Source organism: Neocloeon triangulifer, unplaced genomic scaffold (assembly GCF_031216515.1).
Source record: "Neocloeon triangulifer isolate White Clay Creek 2 clone unplaced genomic scaffold, ASM3121651v1 ptg000014l, whole genome shotgun sequence".
Classification (NCBI taxonomy): domain Eukaryota; kingdom Metazoa; phylum Arthropoda; class Insecta; order Ephemeroptera; family Baetidae; genus Neocloeon; species Neocloeon triangulifer.
In genome coordinates this window covers 27,958,953-27,979,352 of record NW_026775556.1, presented here as the reverse complement: position 1 = coordinate 27,979,352, position 20,400 = coordinate 27,958,953, and the positions used below count along the sequence as shown (strand labels likewise).

The 20,400-nt window shown below is 34.1% G+C and overlaps 1 protein-coding gene and 2 non-coding genes across 9 annotated transcripts in view; all 3 read right to left on the bottom strand.

Annotated features, from left to right (window-relative positions):
* The window catches only part of LOC132200224 (synaptotagmin-7), a 232,097-nt gene that overhangs the window by 98,996 nt on the left and 112,701 nt on the right, over positions 1-20,400 (bottom strand). The gene's annotated exons all lie outside the window — the stretch shown is intronic.
* On the bottom strand, positions 2,431-2,504 carry Trnai-aau (transfer RNA isoleucine (anticodon AAU)). The gene has a single exon. It is a non-coding gene; the product is annotated as a tRNA-Ile (tRNA).
* Positions 6,618-6,691, bottom strand: Trnai-aau (transfer RNA isoleucine (anticodon AAU)). Its single transcript has one exon. It is a non-coding gene; the product is annotated as a tRNA-Ile (tRNA).

Below are 20,400 nucleotides of genomic sequence, written 5' to 3'. Positions count from 1 at the left end.
CATATATAAAAAATTTATATTCAATACAGTTTCCAATTTTCATAATTTGCATTTTGAAATTTTTGACAATTGTCCCGATTCAGATGAAGATTCATTTATATATACATTGAATTTAGGTTAGACGTTAGACTCAACAAAATTTTAAATGTAATATTATTTCAATCTAATGTTTCTCAATGCAAATGAATAAAACATTTTACTTTCATAGTTTTGAATACTACAAAAACATTAGTTAAGAAGAAATTAAATAAATTAAAATATATTAAGTGTAAAATGCATAAATTAAATAAGTATTTAAAAAGCTTTAATATTTACAAGAATAATTTATTAAACAATACAATCATATTAATTTGTAAGTTTTATTTTCAAATCTTGTAATTATTAAACTTGAAGTATCAAAATATTTTGAATAAAACAACGTGATTAAAAAAAATCACATATTAATTGACGAAATAAAGATTTAGATTTATTTCATGGGAAGCTTTGCAAAATTTTCCAATTGAAATTTAATACTATTGTGAATCGTGTGCCGCTTTATATATATAATTTTAATTTAAAAACGCAAAATCATTGTTTCTGTATTCCATACAAAGATTTATCTTTTAAAAGACACAATGCCACATGTTTTGGGCTATGTGGGGATGTGTGTTGCACTCAGAAATTAAGGGATGCAGCGCCCCACTTTGGTCTAAGTCAGAAATTATACAATTTCCTAAACAGCGCCCTCTGATCTCTCTTAACATGTCTTAGAGGGTGGAGTTAAAAAATTAGGGCGTTCGCGGGAAAAAGAGGACACTCTGGTATCTCCTGTATAGATGTACGGTCGACTTTGTTTTGCTGCTCTTGTCACCGAGGTGTACTGGCTTATTACTTTGAACCCAAACTCAAAGTAATTGGCCCGCGGTAGGACTCCGATAGGCGATTATTTCACCTGGCTTGAGCATCAAATCAACTGCCCTGTTCCACAATTTGGTAATATCAAATAATCATAAGGCTTCACTCAAATATTCTCTCTCTCAATAAATCGCGCGCAACAATTGTACTCCGTATAAAAAATGACATTATTAGATCAAAACAATAATCAGGCAGGACAATATAATAATTTAAGATAAACTTTAAATCAGATAACCATTTCATTAATAATATATCGTGTATCTTTGTTACTATTCTTTTTATCAATAAATTTAATTTTTATATTACAAGGAAAATTCTTTTTATGCTCAAAATCTCAGAAAAGAACCCGCTCGCTTTAAGAACATTTAATCATTCATTTTAATAACAAACAAAACTTTACATTTACTCAAATAGTTTAATATTTTATTTATAATAAATTATAGAATTCAAATAATAACTGATCACTCAATATTGACATCTTTATATTTCTTATATAGAGTCCAAAGAAGTGGATTTTATAGTTCATATTTGAATTAATAAAATAGCAGATTTAATTAATTTAAGAATAAGCATTATTTCAATATAAAAATCAGCTTAATTAAGACAATTAACCCCTCGTCATCCTGAACATTTACACTATAATGGTTTAATTTACTCACATTGTGGTCAAACCTCTGGCACAACTGGTGCCACAAAAGATTGCCATGAGCACACTTTTCTCCATGCTCTCGGTTCGCCGCCTCGTAAATTTGCAATTCGAGCTGAAATGCAGACGCCGCAGCCACTTGAAATAATAAGTGCGAAGACGAAGGAGGGTCTTTAAAGGAAGGGAGCGAGTGCGACACACGCCGAGAACAACACGCAACTGTTAAAGCTCGGCTTTGCCCAAAACGGTCGGGCGTATCATTTTACAACTCTCGTATTATTTGCTCGCAAAAAAGGCGCGGCTGTAATTTTATTTCAGTGGAATTTAAAAGAATAGTTTGTCTGCCCACTTGACAAACAAACTCCAGAGCGTTTTGTACACGTTTATAATATTTATTCGGTCCAAACTGCGCGTGCATTGTATTTTATCACCATTTCGCGTGCTCTTTTTGTATGAATACCAAACAACGGGGCCGCTTTTGTGTATAATACTTAACGCGCGCCGCCATGATTAATCCGTGCATTATGCATGAGATATCGGCATTTATCACCCCTTTTGCTCCGCCACACGTTGGACAAATTAAACCAAAGTGGCAAAACTGCCACGCGCCGCTTTATCTTTGACAGTTTTTTTTCTTTCCGAGAGTTAATTTTAGAGTCTCATTATTCACGCGCAGTGTTCTCGTCTTGAGGGCTGTCACGAGAAGAAAGCATTAATTGCTACCGTTGTTCTTTGTCCCGATAACAAAATATAAACACACTGGAAATGAGCTTTGTTTATTCAAAAAAACATCAGTTATTATTGACATAATATTAGAATACATGGTAATTTTTTATTTTCCAGATATATTTCAAGACAATTGTGTAAGATTGTCAACCATGCTAAAAAGCTGGCCCATGGGGGGATCGAACCCACGACCTTCGCGTTATTAGCACGACGCTCTAACCAACTGAGCTAATGGGCCACTGAAATGAAATTAGCAAACCTAATAATAAATCTTCAAGGCGCCTTTTACATGATTTGGTAATGCAAAAAGAACTTTGTATACATATCGAGAGCACAAATAACATCTTTACCGACGATTTCCCAAAATTAAAAACCCTGGAAAACCCGCATTTTTGCACTTTTCTGGGGGTTTTTTTTTTTTGTAATTTTTTTACTTCTTTTTTAAAAGACACCATTAATTGCTTCATGACTTTGAAAGTTGTTAAGTGCGGTTGTTTTTAATGTAATTTGTGTGGAAATAATGAACATTTTTAAGTGCCTGCAAAAAACCGAAAATAATTTCAAAACCCAGAATAGTGCACCGCATTTTTCTAAAAAAAAAAAAACGATTTTTCTAAACCCTAAGTCATCTCAGAGCCGAATTTTAGTCTACTTAATTAGAAGTCCGCAGCTTAAAATTACTATTCTGGCCATTTGCAGCCTCATTCTGGATCCAGATTTTTATACCTCCTTAATTAAACTGGAAAACCGCGGAAAAAACTCCTTCCAAACTATTGCAAGAAAGAAAATTAATAAAATGACAGATTTTTCGATGACTCAGAACCGATTATTGTACCTGCCCGCTTATTTTATATAATTTTAATATTTGATTAAATTGATTTTTATCAAATTTAATAAAATATGAAAAACATTGTCAACTTGAAATGAAAAACAAAAGAAAATCCTCCTCTAGCAATTTCATAGAGCAGAACAACAGAAAGGCTACTCTTTCTTACAGCGTTTCGTTTTCTAGTGGTTACGGTGTGCGCAGTTGGCGGTTCATTGTTTTCCTTCCAGAAAAATGTATAGTTTCAATTTAGCCGCGAGGAACTGGCACAGGTAGCGACCGAGCATTCATCTTTTCATACAGAGAGCGAGAAACAAAACGAGTCCTCTCATCGCAAGAGCAGCTAGAGACGTTAATTTAAAAAGAGCCGAACAATGGTGAAGCTAAAAATAAAATAAAAATTTTCTCGCAAACAATTTTTCCTCCCAGATGAGAATATTTCTTCTTTTTTGTTGTTATTTCGCAACGGGGTTTTAAAAAATGCGTACACACAGTGGGAGGATAATGAGGCTGCTTTCTAGGTGTTGCAGGAAAAAAAATAAAGAGGAAAAGCCAAGTCCTTACGCACGCACCAACCGTCGCATGTACTTGTGAATTCTGAGCCCCATGGGACTGCCGCACGACAGGGCACATTATTTTATGTATCTTTCTCTCGACGGCACCATTATTATGTGCGTGAGCTGATGGCTGTGAGCGGTGAGTTGCACTTTAATGAGCTGCCATTCACAGTCTCAGGTACACACGCTGTCGATGTCTTATTCGCGTAGAGTGGACGCACTTCTTTGCAAGATTTTCACCCTTTGAAGCCAGTTTGAAGCAAAATGTAGGTCAACGTGAAACGAATTCTTTGAGGATTTGTTGTGGATTTCGGTTTGAATTTTTGCCACGTTTGAGAGAACGAATAGAAACAATATATGTTTTATTTATCTTTTTCCCTCTGAAAAATACAACTAATAAAATTTGAGCATTTTTAGTCCAGCAGAACCATTTGTTTGTATTCATAATGAATTAACTGAATCAAGAATCAATAAAAAAAAAAATCATCATTTTCATTAATTTATGTTATTTATTATTTTTAATTTCATGTTTGTGGAAAGAGATTGGGCTTTTTCTTGTTGCAAAAATTGTTTTTTTCAAGAAACACAACGACGAATAAAAACAATTTTTGCAACGAGGAAAAGCACGATCTCTTCATTTCCATGATCATCTCCTCAAGTGTCAATTTCTTCAAACAAACTTTCATGTTTTTGAAAAAAATCTCCCCAAACTTTCCAATTAAGGTTTTTGCAGTTAAAAATTTAAAATAAGTCTCACTTGATTATTTCTTTCATTTGCATGTATTTATTATTATATAGTTTATTGAAAATACCTCATCAGAGTACAATTCTTCAATATTTAAATTTATACTTAAGCGAAATTTGATAACAAAATTTTAATTAATTTAAAAATTAAAATTATTTTCAATTAATATTTTTAACAATTTATAAATTTAAATAACATATTATAAGGTCATGTTTTGTCTTTTCCCATACGGGCGTAGTCGTTGATGGAAAGCACTCGGTTTTCACATTTCTCGAGGTGGTATTGGTCGCAGATTTTGTCGCATAATTTGCACACGCATCCTTCTCGGGCCGTATTTATTATTCAAACGGTAAAAAAAGGAAAAATTACCAAATTTTGTCAGCACCACTAATGAGGCTTTAATTTGAATGATCAAAATTTTGTGTCAAGCTTTAAATTCAAGTGACACAATATGGACAGAAATAACATTTATTTGGGCAAAGTTTTAAAATTCCTGAATTTTTAATTTTAAAAAGATTTATTTTAGTATGATAGCTTTTATAAGTGGATGATTTAAGATTTGCCAATTTTATTATGAAATATTATCTTCTTTCTTATAATTTTACTAATTAAAACCTTTTTTTGTATTGACTTAGACAGACGTCTTAGAACTTGTAAAAATAATCATATCCATAGTAATAGTGAAGTAAAGTGTGAATTATTTGACCTACTTAAATAATGCAGCGCATTAAATACCATTTATTTAATTAACTTTCTCCAAAATAACATTGTTGGCGATTAAACACTTTTCATTTTAGTTTTTTTTTTAATAATTAGGTCCATTAAAGGATTCAGGTGACTTATTAAATAAAATTAAAAAAAATAATTATATTTTATGAAATTTTCCTCAATTTGAATCGCAAGTTGTTTTTTTCTGGAACCTGCAATCTTCATTTAATTCCATACCGAGGGTTTGTGCTCTTGTTCACCCCTACTGGGTTCGCCACTCGTGGCGCCGATCTGTCCGCAAAGCGGTGAACTGGCAGTCGGTGGCAGCCTCCGAGCGCGGCGCCACCACCCGACTGGCAGGGCGACCCACCCCTCGGCTCGGTGCTCACTTTGACCCCGCCAAAGAGCGACCCTCGTCAAGGTGAAGTTAAAGCCGAGAGGTAACCCTGGCCTCTGGGCAAAACACTCGCGCTGATTGTTAAAGTGCGACCCGGACGCAAAAGTGCATGGGGTGGATTAAATTCATCTCCATTTAAGTTCAAAAATTCAAATGCGCCCCGGAACGACGTGCGAGCCGCAGGGAAATATTTATGCAGCGGCATTCAAGTGGTGGCTTTAAAGCGGATGGCTCAGCAACCCTCATTCCTGGCCGCACCTTCCGCCACACTGCACGTGTGCCAGAAAGAGAAGCGCCTTGTTTTTGCCCCACTTTTTCACTGGCTTTGGCATGCGAAATGAGTTTTTTATTTGTTTTTCGCAATCGTTCCGTTTCCTTGCATTTCCCGGCTTCTGCCAAGGAGAGCCTAATAAATATAAACTGCTTTGTCTACGAATTCACTGATATGAACCAAAGTTATTAAAATCTAAATTTAATTCAATATTCAACCAGAGCCCTGGCCAAAAAATTTATAAAAAATTATTCCTTTATATCAAGTTACAGGCTATTTTTATTGAAATGAACATTCATTTATGGAAATTTTTGTTAATTCACTGAAAAAATATAGTATTTATCCAGTACAAATTCACTTAAAAACATTACAACAAAAATAATTACGATAAGTAAAAATTTACTGAAAATATTCACTCAATAATTATATTAGATGTGTGTGTTTATTGGTCATTATGATTTAATGGTCAAGTTCCATTCATTATTACTCTTAATGCAATATGTATTTCATTGATAATAAAGAAAATTAATTAAAAGATTTCATTTCAGAGACTTTGCGAAATGCTTAGAACCCTGGAAGCATCAACATGTCTGCATGTTCTGAATTAATATCGACTTGAAGATTGACTGAATAATTATATAATATTTTTTATTTATGAAAACCATAATATATTTATAGAATGCAAACTAAAATTAAGTAAAAAATGTTTATTAAAATTTAAACTATAAAAAAATTAAAAAACCTAATATTTATAAAATTTGATAAAAATTGAAACATAAAAAAATTAACGTTTTTAATAGAACAATTTATAATTATACATGACATTGTTGTAAATTTTTCAAAAAGCTGGCCCATGGGGGGATCGAACCCACGACCTTCGCGTTATTAGCACGACGCTCTAACCAACTGAGCTAATGGGCCGTTAGTGTTATGAGCCGAAACGCTTGTGCCAAGACCTGGGTTCGATTCTCCACTTGCTGAACGTCACGAGATTAAGCTTCTTGCGTCACTTTAGTGACGCTTTTTTCTCTGTAAAGTACTCCAAGCGGAGACAAACACGGCAATTCAAACAAAGTAGATTTTGATGCGGAAATAATTGGGGTGCCTTTTCTCCGAAAGCCGAAAAAAAAGGAGAATTTCACATTTCTTTTTCCTACGAGCGTATCAAAATCTATTCGCTCCTGGGGGGTGTGCGAAGCCGAAACTCATCTCCTGCGATATGGCATTTTCGGCGGTCCCGGAGGACGCGGCCCTGCGAAAAGAGCAAATGCGTGTGTAATATTTATTATCCCAACACAGCCGTTTTTGTTTTGTTATCTTTCTCGTTTGGCAGCGCGATAAGCCTTGTTTGACGCCGCGCGAAATTAATAAACGGCGCGTGACGTCACACACATCAGTGTGTGTGTGTGTGTGCAATAAGCCGCTGCACATTATATAATGAGATCGAGAGACAGCTGCCGAGTTTGGTTCGCCGAGACGAAACCTCGGGGCCAGGTTATTAAAGCAAATCCAGTGTCGGGTGCCGCGGATCGAATCTGCGAGGGGCGGCCCCGGCACCACCGACAAACAAACTGCCAGCTCCGCGTTTGCATGTTGATGCCCAGTTTCTGCGATTCTTGCACCACTTCAACCCAAGTTTGATGGAAACAAACTGTGCAACTTGGTCGGAAACTCTGACGTTTTGTTGAAAACAAACACTACTTTGAAGAACAGCTGTGTATTTTCAAGCGGGTAATTTTAAGCTCGGATATTTTATGGTGATTATTTCCGCTCTTTTTTTTATTGTAAATATAAACTTATTTTTAAAATACTAATTCATGCTAATCGCTCAGAGGAAAAGGAAATGTAGAATAGATCCATTGAAAACAAAACTAACCTATATTTTATTTTAACATTAATTGAATTGAACTTGCTAATATAACATTTATTTACATAGTAATTTTATTTTTAATAATATTATTAACATAAATATTTAATTTTTTGTGTTAAATAATAACGATTTAAATTGTAAATCTCTTAAATTGCTTGACGTCATAGGATCCCTACGTTTTTGTCCAGGCTTAAATTTAATTATAAATTTGAGCTGGTAATTTGTCACTTCAAGCGATTTAAGAATTGATGGAGCTGTGTGGTGCTGATAGTTAATTATATTAATTATTTAAACATGCGAAATATCATTCCAAGGTGCCTAATTATACTGAAATAATCTACACAAATAATTATTATACAAAAAGTATTTTAAAATTTAGTTTTCTAGCATGGAAATTACCAACTGAATAATAAATAAAAAAATTAAGGAAAACTATTTGTTTGCAATTTAAACTACTTCAAAAACAATTTTGCGTGTTTTATACGTTTTTCAATGTAAAATTAAATCCACGACCAAAATCGTCTTGGATTTTGCAATTCTTGACGACGCAATCCCAGATCGAACATAAAAAAATTAAGTTCCGGTTGTTGCATTTTAGGAGGGCGGCGCTTTATTTTCTCTGCTTTTTATTGCGGCCGTTTGTTTGCGCACAGAAGAAGTTAAACGACGCGTGAAAAGTGCCGCCATCGCGAGCTTGTTTATTTTTGTGATGGGTTCTCGTTTCGGCCGTTAAGCGCACTTTAATTGTCGTTTTTAATTTGAAGGAAATGAGCGAGCGCAGGCGGAATAAGCAAAGTGCATTAGAATAACGTGTTGCACTCCCAGGGCAAATTTAGGCCAGCGTCAGGCTCCATTGCCGACCGAATTAATTACTTTCCCAAAATCGATAGTCACTCTATGCGATGTTCTGTTGTCCGGTTGTGGTTAAAAGGATTTCTGTCAGCGTTATTAATCATCATCAATTTTAAAACAAAACTCAAATCTGATCCTTCGAATTATGCACAAAATTTAATCTAGTCTTTCTATGGATTGGTTTTTTATTATTGTTTTGTAAATTTGTCCAAATTGTTAAACACATTTTATGTATTAAAAAAAAAGAAGATTAAATTATTTTAAGGCGAAAATTGAGTTTTCGGGAAAAAGGCGCCACAGAACTCTGCTAATTTTGATTCCCTTATCTGCTCATATTTTAAATTTCTTAATTATTTTTAATGACTAGAGCTGGACTAGAGTAGAATAAACAGTACAATACAAACATACAAAGATTTTGCTGGAGCTTAAAAATATACTAGTATTTATTATTATAATTAACTGTTAAATTAAGTCAAAAATTGAATTTGTGTTCATCCCATTAAATTAATAAATTTTAATATCTCAATTCACCATTTGCGAAATCGAATACCATTGGTTCTTATGTCAGCCTTATCTTAGAATGATTGAATCTTTTCAATCCTAAGACATGTTGTACAAAATGAAAAATAAAAAATATTGGCGTTGGAAAAATCAAAATTGGTTCAGCGTGGGGCTGTAGTCAGGCGATCAAAGATTTGTAAAGTAGGCAACCGAAGCCAATTTTTTGAGCTTTTAAAAATCTTTGATCGCCTGACTACAGCCCCACGCTGAACCAATTTTTATTTTTCCAACGCCAATATTTTTTATATTTCATTTTGTACAACATGTCTTAGGATTGAAAAGATTCAATCATTCTAAGATGAAGCTGTCAAAAAGAACCAATGTTATTTGATTTCGCAAATGGTGAATTAGTTTTTTTCTGGATAATTTATTTTATGCAGTCTTACTCGCATTTTTTGACATTTTTTTCTCAATTTTATTATTTTATTTCGTAAAAATCCATTTGGCGGAATATATTGCTCGCAAAAAATTCAAGTAAGTAGATCCGAGGAATCAATCTGAAGAAGAATCAAAGTAATATCATCTTTATTTGAGAACGGCGCGGAAGAAAAGAAAGGCAGTTTCAATATTTGCACGTTGTACCGCCGCTCTCGCTTCCACGGAGAATTAATTCCAACGTCGGTGCTTTTACCCGGGCCCGATGTAAGAATCATTTTGCCATTTCCTCAATGAAATGCATAATAAAGTGGAGCCGAGCACGAGTGTCTTCCTCCCTCGCGGACCGAGAGCAGGAGATGACGAGAGAAAGAGAAAGAAAGAAACTTCAGCTCTCCGGCAACAATGAAAAAGAGGGAATGAGGCCGCAGGAGAGGAAAGCAGAAGTGCCGCAAGAAAAAGTCTAATGGAATGGAATGAGTATTGCTGTGGCGCACGAAGACGAGAAGGCTTGTTTAGAATTAATATTCTGTCGAGTTTTCAATTCAAGGAAGTTTGTATTGTGCGTATTATAATGCGAGAATTGTTTTGTACTTTTGAACAACGGAGATTTTTTTCTATTGTGCTTGAAGGTTGATTTATTTCTCAAATTTTTATGGAAAACAAAGGTAGGAAAAGTTTTGATCTAGAAGATTGATTGATTAAACGAATTTAATTTAAAGGACTTTTAAATAAGTTTTATTTACTAAAATAAAACAAATTAACTATCAAAGTTCTAAAATTTTTCACGACAAGGCATCATTTTTCAAAATTTCAAGCAGATTGGGACATAAAATGAAATTTAAAAAAATCACATATATTTACAATAACTAAATTTACAATTTTTTTTTTATCGTATTGTGCAATATTGACTAAGTTAAAGGCTTTTTTTAAATGAAGTATATTTATTTGAAAGAAGTTGAAAGAAGCTTCGATGTCACTATTTTGGTATTTTTTTTTTTTTTTTTTTTGCCAATCGCTCTTAATAAGTTTAAATTATAATTATTTGATCTTTGAGCTTAAAATAACTCATTTTAAATTCAGAAAATTCCACCCCATAGCTACTCTATTATATTTTCTTTAATTCCGTCTTTTCGCCACGAGTATTTGGTGCAATTTGTTTTTTTCGATGTCCGCATTGGCTAAACGGCCGAAGGGACACACACGTGCTGCCTAACTACAAATAAATCAGGGTTTGCCGACGTGGCAATTACACGAGTGTGCAGTTCGCCCGCCGAGTTTCGCCCGCTCCGCTTGTTTGTTCTACTTTGTCAGCTGGAAAAAAAATTAGCGAGCTGCAATCGGGCTAATTCCTGCCGAATTAATTGAGCGGCCAAACGTGATGCTCGTTAACTTCCCCTCGCCTTCTTTCCAGCGCCGGCCGGCACCGTTTGATTAAATTCGCCTGAATATAACTGCGCGATTTGCGACACTTGCGCCCCGCGGTCGATACGCGACAAAACATCACCATTTGGTTCAAATATACAAGACCACCAACTCTCCAACCTGTGCGCAGAATTTCCATGTATAATTTCAACATTCTTTTTGCAAAAATTGAATAACATTGAATTTAAAAAAAAAAAATATGTAATTATCCACAAAAACCAGATTGAATTTATCAATATTTTTAAAAATCAAAGCAAAATTATTAGTTTATATGTTAAAAAAAAAAATTTTAATTCATTGAAAATAAATCTGGTATGAAGTATTGCAATTTTCAAAATCTTTTCAATATATGTAAGCTGAAAAAGACCCTAATCAAGTTGATTTTAATTCTTTTTTATTTATACAATATTAAAATATAATAAAATGCAATTTTTCCTAAAAACAGCAGATTTTTGACAACTTGATGTTTCTAACAATATAACAAAGATAAGTAAAAATTAAAAATCTCCATTAATATTCGTATTAAAGTTGCTTAAGAATCGTTTTAATGACTTTAAATTTCTTTAAGCAAATTCAAAATAGTAAAAAATCTAATCATTTCCTTTTTTAATATCTCATCAAAATGTCAACACCAGCAGTTTATTCAATTAAATTTTATTAAAAAATAAATACAACTTTTTCTGCTAATAAAAAGTAAAATCTTGCTGTAATAATGTGCGTTAAATTAATTCAAATTTAGAAAGAAAAAAATTGTAAAAATTTGAATTTCCATAGAGGAAAAGCTGCTTTCAAAATCAGCACACGCAGCCGTCCGTCAAAAGCCTCTGCCTCATGATTTTAGCTGCAAAAGACGGAGGCGGCTGTGATCTCTCTTTGTTCTTGCTGCCCTTCATGTCAGCTAAGCTGCTTTATTGACACCCCCGACCTTTCCGTGCCTTTTGCCGGCGCAACGAGGCTCGTTTCGAAATATTCGCACAACTCGTGCTGCGGGGAAAATATGACGCCCCGAGATGAAAGAGCCGACAGGGGACTAATTTCGGACTTGTCGGCGCCGCTAATTAAGAAGAAACGCGCCCAAAAATAAATTTTTAATCATAGAACTTTTCGAGCGAAAGTTGAAAAGTTTTGGTCGCAACCTCGACACCGCTCAAAAGATGACAGAGAGACAAAGTTTGTCAAGTCTCGGGGGGAGTTTTTCTTGTTAATGAATGAGCAGGACGGCCTTTCTTGAATGACCATCGATTTTCTTGCAAACGACAAGCAAATACTTAGGCCAAAGAGTGTGTTTGTTTAGGAATTCTGGCAGCAACAAAGAAAGGTATTATTTAGAGTAAAGCTGAGCAAACGAAGATTATCTTCTAAGAGGCGCAAGGTCTGTTCTTCTCGCGATTAATCATCAAGCAAAGAAAAGGACAAACACGAATTCTCCGTCAGTCTTTCTAAATCCTCCGTCCTTTTCAGAAATCCGTCTTGGAAAAACAAAGTCGAAGGAAGAGTTCCAGCAAGTTCTAATTAAGTACAAACAAAGTAATCTCAAGAATTTTTTTTAATTTACGACTCAATTTTAATTCGTGACGCCTGGACGAATCTAGTGGCAGAAGCGAGAGATTTAATTTAATATCACGGTTGGCATGCAAACTTTGCAAGTAGATTAATGGCAGCCTCTTGTTTGTCATGGGATTAAATTACTTTCTGCTTAGCGTGTGCCACTTTTTCCGACGTTATTAATCTCCTCGGTGTTAAATTTATTGCCTTAGGCTGCTGGAGAGAAATGATGATTGCAATTAAATCGCGGTCTGGCATAAAATTAATATTATTCAGACTTGTCAATTTGAATTTAGTCAAAAAGCGACGATAGCATCAAGCAGGAGCTCTTCAGCAAACAAACTATTTTGGCAGCGTCTCAAATGACAAAGCCATTCAAACTTATGGAAAAAGACTCTTCAATAGTAATATCGAGAGCAATAATATTATATTGCCATCTTCAAAGATACCATCACAATCATCTTTAAATTATTAGGTAGGCGATAAAAAATAATAGCAATGTAGCGTGTCAAACGAAAACCAGGCATCAGCGTAACGGGCAAAAAAGCAACTTGTAAAGCAATGAAAATTCATTATTATATTATATTTTTCTAATGAAAGGACAGAATTTACAGGCAGATTTTAAGTTAATATATTTAATAAAATTTAACAATTAACCCATCTAATTTTCATAGGAAATTTTTAAATTTTGACGTAAATTTTTGCTTCTATACTTTCTATATAAATTATCGGTGATTTATTTCTCAAATTTAGTATAAAAAGAATGTATATCAAAGAAAGTATAATAAATTTTACCTGTACAAACGTATCGTCATGTTAAAAGGGTATTAAATTCAAATCATTATTTAAAAAAAAAATACCACTGCGGCCGGGGATCGTTTTGATCTCGGAAGTTTTAGCAAAATTCTTGCTTATGTTTTGTCCAAAAATTACTCTCTTTCAAAAAATTGTTATCAACAATTGAATGTAAACAATGTGATCTAAAATTTTGAAAAGAAAAATAATAAATTTGAAACTTTTTATTTTAAGAGTCATGATTTTCTTTTTAATTAATCTTGTTTGTGAATCTATATTATTTCTTACAAATATTTCACAAGCGTAAAACCGATTTTGAAGCAAAATAATTGGCAAGTATATAATTCTTCATTTATTCGCCAAGAGACTGTTGAATTCTGAAAAATAAAACAAGCACGCTTTGAGTCTGGGCTAAAATGAAGAGGCCAAAATTATTTTTTGTTGTAACAAAGCAGGGCGTTGGCTGTCGCCCCATTGATTGCCATATCGGCGTAGGCGTCTTTTTAATTAACATCTTTACATCTGTGGCGCGTGCGTGCATTCGCGACGAGGGCCACATTAACTCTTTCTTTCGCTCGCACTTTGTCTTCTTTGTGCTGCGACGAATTTTTCGGCTGGCAACGCGAGTGTGAAATTATTCCGCAGAGGATTCGCATCGCGGTTGCTGCTGTGAACGATAATTTATACTTTTTACTCCTTGTTTCGCTGCCATTTTCACCTGCAGCCAAGCCAAATTGGCCCGTAATCAACTGCATAACTTTACGACCTTTCGCTCTCCTCTGATGGATTAGCAATTTTTTCCCTAATTCTCCAAGGTCGTTCTGATCAGTCTTTTATACTCGTATAGACTTTTTATGAAGCTGAGCTCGTCTTAATGGAGTTTTTGCACCTGCAGAGCTGCTGATTGTTTAGTTTTTATGGTTTTTATGACCTGCTGGGTATATTTATGGCTCAAGGGTCAAGTCAAAACCTTTTCTGTTTGAAATATGTGAATAGGAATTGTTAGAGAAATTGTATCTACTAAAAGTGATTAATTCGTAGGTCAATGGGTATCATCATTTGATCTATATTAATTGCCGTATTTTAACAAAAATAAGGATGTAAAACCATTTGAAAAAGACTCAAATTTCAATGGAATATGGAGAATTATTTTGGGAAGTTTTTAATCATTTTTGAAATTTGCATCACAATAATTCGTATTATGCACTTCATATAAATTAATCGATCAATCTACAATGCATTTAGCTATTACTAGTTCTCAAAGAGATATTCTATGTTCTTAACATTGACGGCTTGGCTGCCAATTAATTTTAATATCAAATATTTGTAAATTAAAAAAAATTATTTTTTAATGTCAGTTAATCAGTTTATATCTAGAAAATGATATAGCTAAAAGAAACATCATAAATTATATTAAATTTTAGATATTTTAATTTTAATAATCAAAATTATAATTCATAGTTGATTATTCAACAAAAATATATTTAGATGAAATGTGTTTACTAGAATTATCAATTAAAAAATGTAGCAATTTTAGTTTTTTTATAAATTGTTTCCTATCATTTCAAACAATAAAAGCTCCATAGAAGCGACACCAAAAGAAAATATTATTTAATATCAACAAATCACGCTATTCCACTTCAATCAAATTTCTATAACCGTGAATTATTGCAAACGAAGCAAATCGCTTAGGCAGCAACACCCCCGCATTTGTTTGTTCTCTATAATATCCGGCCAGTCTCGATTATTATGCAAATGCACCGTTTGCAAGCTCGACAGGTCGTAAAATATTCATTCGATTTGCGAAAATGGGCCTCGCTCAGGAGCAGCTCGTCTGTCATCAGCAGGGTGTTTGCCCGTCTTGTGTCGCTCTACGAAATTTACGACGGACACCTGCCTGATTAATTCGGCGCCAGGCTAATATTGACGAGCCAATCAGAAAGGCCCGATCAGATTATTATTTACGAGCACTCCACTTGCAGCTGCCGATTAAAAGCGACCAGAAAATAAAAATTGCACTTTAAATTAAAATGACGAGCCAAATCGATTTTGTGTTTATTTCGCCCGAGCCCCATTACGCGATGAAAAGAGCTTGAGAGTTATTTTTTTCTTTTATTGCGGCCCACTGTGCTGATGCGGCCTTTTAAGTATAGAGAGAGACGCTATGGGTAATAATCAGCGGGCTGAATAGAAATTGACTACTTGTTAGCCGCCTGGCTTTTCTCCGGCTTTTAAAAACACCGATTATGTGGAATATGAATTTTTATTGAAAAGGAAAATAGCCAAGGGGAGTTGATGAAAAATAACTGAAAAAAATAATTATTTGACATATTTATTAATTTTTGTAGTAGAAATTCATGATCCAGGGATGATTCATGGTGATTTGAATTTAAATTTTAAATTCTTAAAAAAAAATTATTTTGATGAAAATAATTTTTTCACAAAAAAGTCTTAATTTGAAAGGTTTTTTTTTTAAATTGGTTTTTGTAATAATTCTTTCCAAAATGTTTTCACAGCTCATGAATTATGGCTGCAGCCAAAACAAGTAGAGCAGGATATTGTTTTATCTTAAACAATAAAAAACTCACCAAAACCCATCGAGGAAAAGCCGAATTTAAATTCAAATAACCATATTTATTTATTAATTTTTTAGACTAATTGTAAGTTGAGGTTGCAATAGCCAACTCATACGGCCAATCAAGGAAAAACCAATTTATTACAAGCACTTTATATATAATTTCTGCTCTTGAAAAGCTTCAAAGCTTCTTTTTAGTAAAATTAATGCCTTTTATTTCCCCTCTCCTTTCTGGCTTTATTAAAATCTTTGTAAAATTATCGAAATTATTCTTATTTAAAATTAATTAGTTCTGCTGTTCATTTCGTCCAAAATTGTAGTAGAATTTCACGATCGAGGATCGATTCATGGCGATATGAATTTATAGTCAGTTTTTCCTCGATAGGTACTTTGTGAATTGTTTATTGTTTAAGAAAATTGTTTAACAAACAAACAAAAAGAGCAAAATATTGATTTTTATTTTTAAATAGCAACTCTCAAAACCCATCGAGGAAAAGCTGACTTAAAATTCAAGTCACGAACAATTTAAGTAATTAACTTTTTATTAGAAAAGTTACATAGGAACGCAAAATGCTTCTCTTTAGGGTTTCAAAACCTCTCCCTAATTGCGTTTTTATTTTATTTACAATAAGCCATGGTATTGGAAGTTTATTTTACTGTTATTATTATTATTTATTCTTCTCGGTCTGTTATTTACCAATATTTTTTTTACCCAACACCACCAAATTTGAATTTTATTGCAGAAAACGGCTTGCTGTTTTTGATTGAATATGCAAATTTTATTTCCTCGTCTCGTTCACCGCCCGGAAATTTAATCTCCTCCATTACTCCACAGCAAAAATAGTCGCAAAACCTCATCCACAGCGTTTAACGATCATATTTCACCGTTTATAACACGTCGCGTTGCAAAAACAAATCACAACACTCTCCGGGAATATGAATATTGATAGCTTATTGCGCACCAATTAATTTAAGGAAGAAGCAGCCGAGTGATTTACAAACTGTCGGCACAAAACAAACATTTATTTATGGCTTTGCCGCTATCAATTTCAAAGGCTGCGAGCGACGAGTGCATTATTATTTCCATTTCTCATTTCAATGGCGTTCGCGGCACCGTTCGTTTTGATTAGCAAAATTTAGAGCTCGTGGTGTCGTAAAACGTCGGCCGTTTCCGTTTTCTACGCACATATTCGGACAATCAATGAAATTTCGCAGAGTGTGGAGAAAGACAGAGCCACCCACTGCACCGCCTTTTTATTGCCCCAGTTGTAAAATGCCATCGCCTTTCAGGAGAACAAACAATTTTTGTTTTATGCCTCGTCGCCGGTCCGTCAGCATTATTCGCAATGATATTCCTCTTGGTTTTATTCCGCCTGTGTTCTTTTTCTTCTTGCTTTTGTGTGCAAAACGCGCGCCACGGGAGTGTGCCGAGAGGAATTATTGCTCGGCTGCGGGGGCGGCAATCTCACTGCTGGGTTCTGCCTCCGAGCACTCACCTCGATTCCGATGCCGAGTCGGGAGACGTGCGAGAGGCAAAAAAAAAAAGAGTTTCTTTGCGAGGAGAGTTTTGGTGTGTGCGCGGCATATAAAGATTTCCCATTATTGCGGCCGGCGAAAGTTTGCAAAACTCTGAATTGGTTGCAGTTTGAATCTTGTTTTAATTATCAATAAAAAGAAGGTTTACTTGTAGCTTAAAATCAAAAAGAGAAGGTCAGTAATTTTGGATTTTATCATGTAAATTGAAATGGTGGTCAAAATTGCATGAAAAATGTCCAATTTTTCACATTTTTTGTTGGTAATTTATTATAATTTTTTAATTTGTATATATTTTTTTTGATGATTTCAGTGATAAGGTTTTAACAGATTTTAAAATTTTGACCATCAATGAACACCTATAATTTTTAAATGTTTTAAGAGCAAGTTTTGGACGAACAATTTTTTTTATTTTAGTTTTGCTCTTGAACAATTCAGTATCAATTTCACTTAACTCGGACCGAGCTGCTCGGAGGCAGAAAAATGACATTTTTTTTTATAATTATAATTTCTGCGCTAATATTAACACATATTTTTTAACTGTACCAAAAACGGTATTACAAGCTGATGTAAATTTATTTTTTGTTTATAGTTATTTCAGGAATAATATTTGCCCACCATTCATTAAATCACTGTTAATTAATTTTATACGTGCATAGAATTAACGTTTTTCCACCGACATAGAAAAAAGATATTTCGACAAAAAGCCATATTTTAACTCAAAATCACATCACAAAATATACTCAAATGGTGAATTTAAACATTGAAGTTGAGAAGGAGATAAAATTTGAGCAAATTTCCTTCTTCTTTTCCTTACACTCAAAGAATGCAATTAACGCGCAGTCTTTATAAAAAAATAACGTCTCCGGAATGAGTTTTCCGCTCTTTTCCTCTCCTAAACGGGAGGCGGAAAACTCACTATGTATGTGTTTAAGGACCAGTGACGTCTTTCTCACGTGTCGCCTGTGAAGAAAATGTATGTGAGAAGAACAAGTGACGTTCTCCGAGAGCTCTCAGCATCGTATAATGAACATTTGGGTCATAAATTAGAACCGCCCTCTGGCGAGTTTCGTCATAAAACAGCCAGTCTCTCACTAAAAGGTTCGCCGTAAAACTTTGTTCGGCCGAATTCATTAATTATGCTAAATCATCAGAATGAGTTACAACAAAAATTAAATATGGAAGCTGCGTGTTTTCCTTTGGAGAGGAAAAGCTGCTTTTTGTGTCGGCCATTTTACGAGTAGGCTTCGTGATGGAACGTTATTACTCCAGTCTCTTCTTTTTTCCGCAAAAAAAGAGCCGCACGGAAAAAATGATGCTCTCGTGGAAAATTATTTGGCTCACGGAAAATGTGGAAACTTCAAAGATTTGTTTGTTTTTCGCCGCCGGAGAAGCAAACAACCACAAAGAAAAAAAAGGAAAGAATTTATAAATATTTAAAACGTCTTTCCGCGTCTGGAAAGTTCATCTTTCGGGAAATGGGAGTTTTAGTTAAAATGCTTTTCGGTTAACTAAAAGTTCTTTTTAACTTTCAAGGACTTTGCCAAGAAAAACAGTCTAAGTAATACTTGGAAAGTACAAATTTAATTTATTTCATGCTCTAAATCAGTTATGAAATGAAAAAAAAAACGATATGTATCCATTTGAAAAAAATGTATTATTTTCATTAAATTTTTGTACCACAACAATTTGGATGTTTGTTGTTTCAATTTGTAAGAGATATTGAAATAAACTTTTATTATATTGGAATAATAAACAAATATATTCAAACACTCAATAAATTATTCATTATTATCTTCAAATATATTCATGGTATATTTATTAACTTTGGTATCTCATCTAATTCGTTAAAAGTTTACCAAAAATATTCTATTTCCCAGCCTGATGCGTTGATATGCATGAATTTTTCCACGTAATCAATTACTCATTAAAAAAAATACATATTTCTTACATTTTTTTTTTTAAATTTAAACAATTTGCTCCGTAGATACATTTTATTTTTCAATTTATTTTCGAATAAAATGCTAACAGAAATAATAAGTTTTCACCTATTTTAATTCTCCGTCGCTTAAAACTGCAATTTGCATTCAATACTTTTTCCTCGTCTATATCAGAACTGCATAAGGATGTTTTTTTTTATTTTATTTTTTCAAAAATTCCTCATTGTCAAAATTATATATAATATTCGTCGTTGGGGTCGATTTCGTGTGCAGGCCGTGAACTTGCGTTAATTTCGCCTCGGAGCGGCCGACAATATATCACAATTGTGTCAAGCGTCGGATCCGGAGCGCCGGCGAATATTAAATTACTGTCAACACGGCGACGCCAGGTGCTGCTCCAATTTGAATAATCTGCTGGGCGACCTCTTCAAAGTCTTCGTCTTTGGCCAATAATCGACGAGAGACCATTTTATTTTTATTTGCGTGCACAAAAGAATTGCGAGCGTCATTATTGGAGGCGTGTGCGGTTTTTCTCATGGTCGGATTGCGTTAAAAATATCGTAAGCGGGCGTGGAGCGACACGAGCAACACTGGTCCGCATGTAATTTACGACGGGGATGAGACACAACTCTACTGGTGTGGGCGTCAAAATGAAACTCTCTCGCAACTGCATCCCGGCCCTTTTTGCTCTCAATGGATGGAATGGAATATTTATGTCGAGCAGCCGAACCTGCCTCTCTCTAGTCCGTGTAGCTCTCCGTGTGCCAGAAGTTTTGAGTTTTTTCATTCAAGTCGCTCTATTTGGAAGAGAAGTGCAAAGTTCGCATATTGGCACGGCGGACGGTTGTGTTGGTTCAAAAAATAAAACTAAAAAAAAATAAGAATGACGAGATCCGCTTGAATTGGTTTTGCTCGAGCACGTGCACGTCGTGGAAAAGCTGAGTTAGAAAGATTTCTTTTACATATGGAATAATATTAAAAGTTTTGCAAGGGTAAAATATACGGTATAGAAATGTTTACAAAAGATTTTTTGCTAATTTCCAATTAATTATAAGTTTTATGGTAAAATTCTCAACAAAATAAAGTAACTTGAAAAAAATAATTCAAGGTTTGCCTCAATTCAGTCCAAATTAAGTGTTCTTCTAAAATTGAGATTACG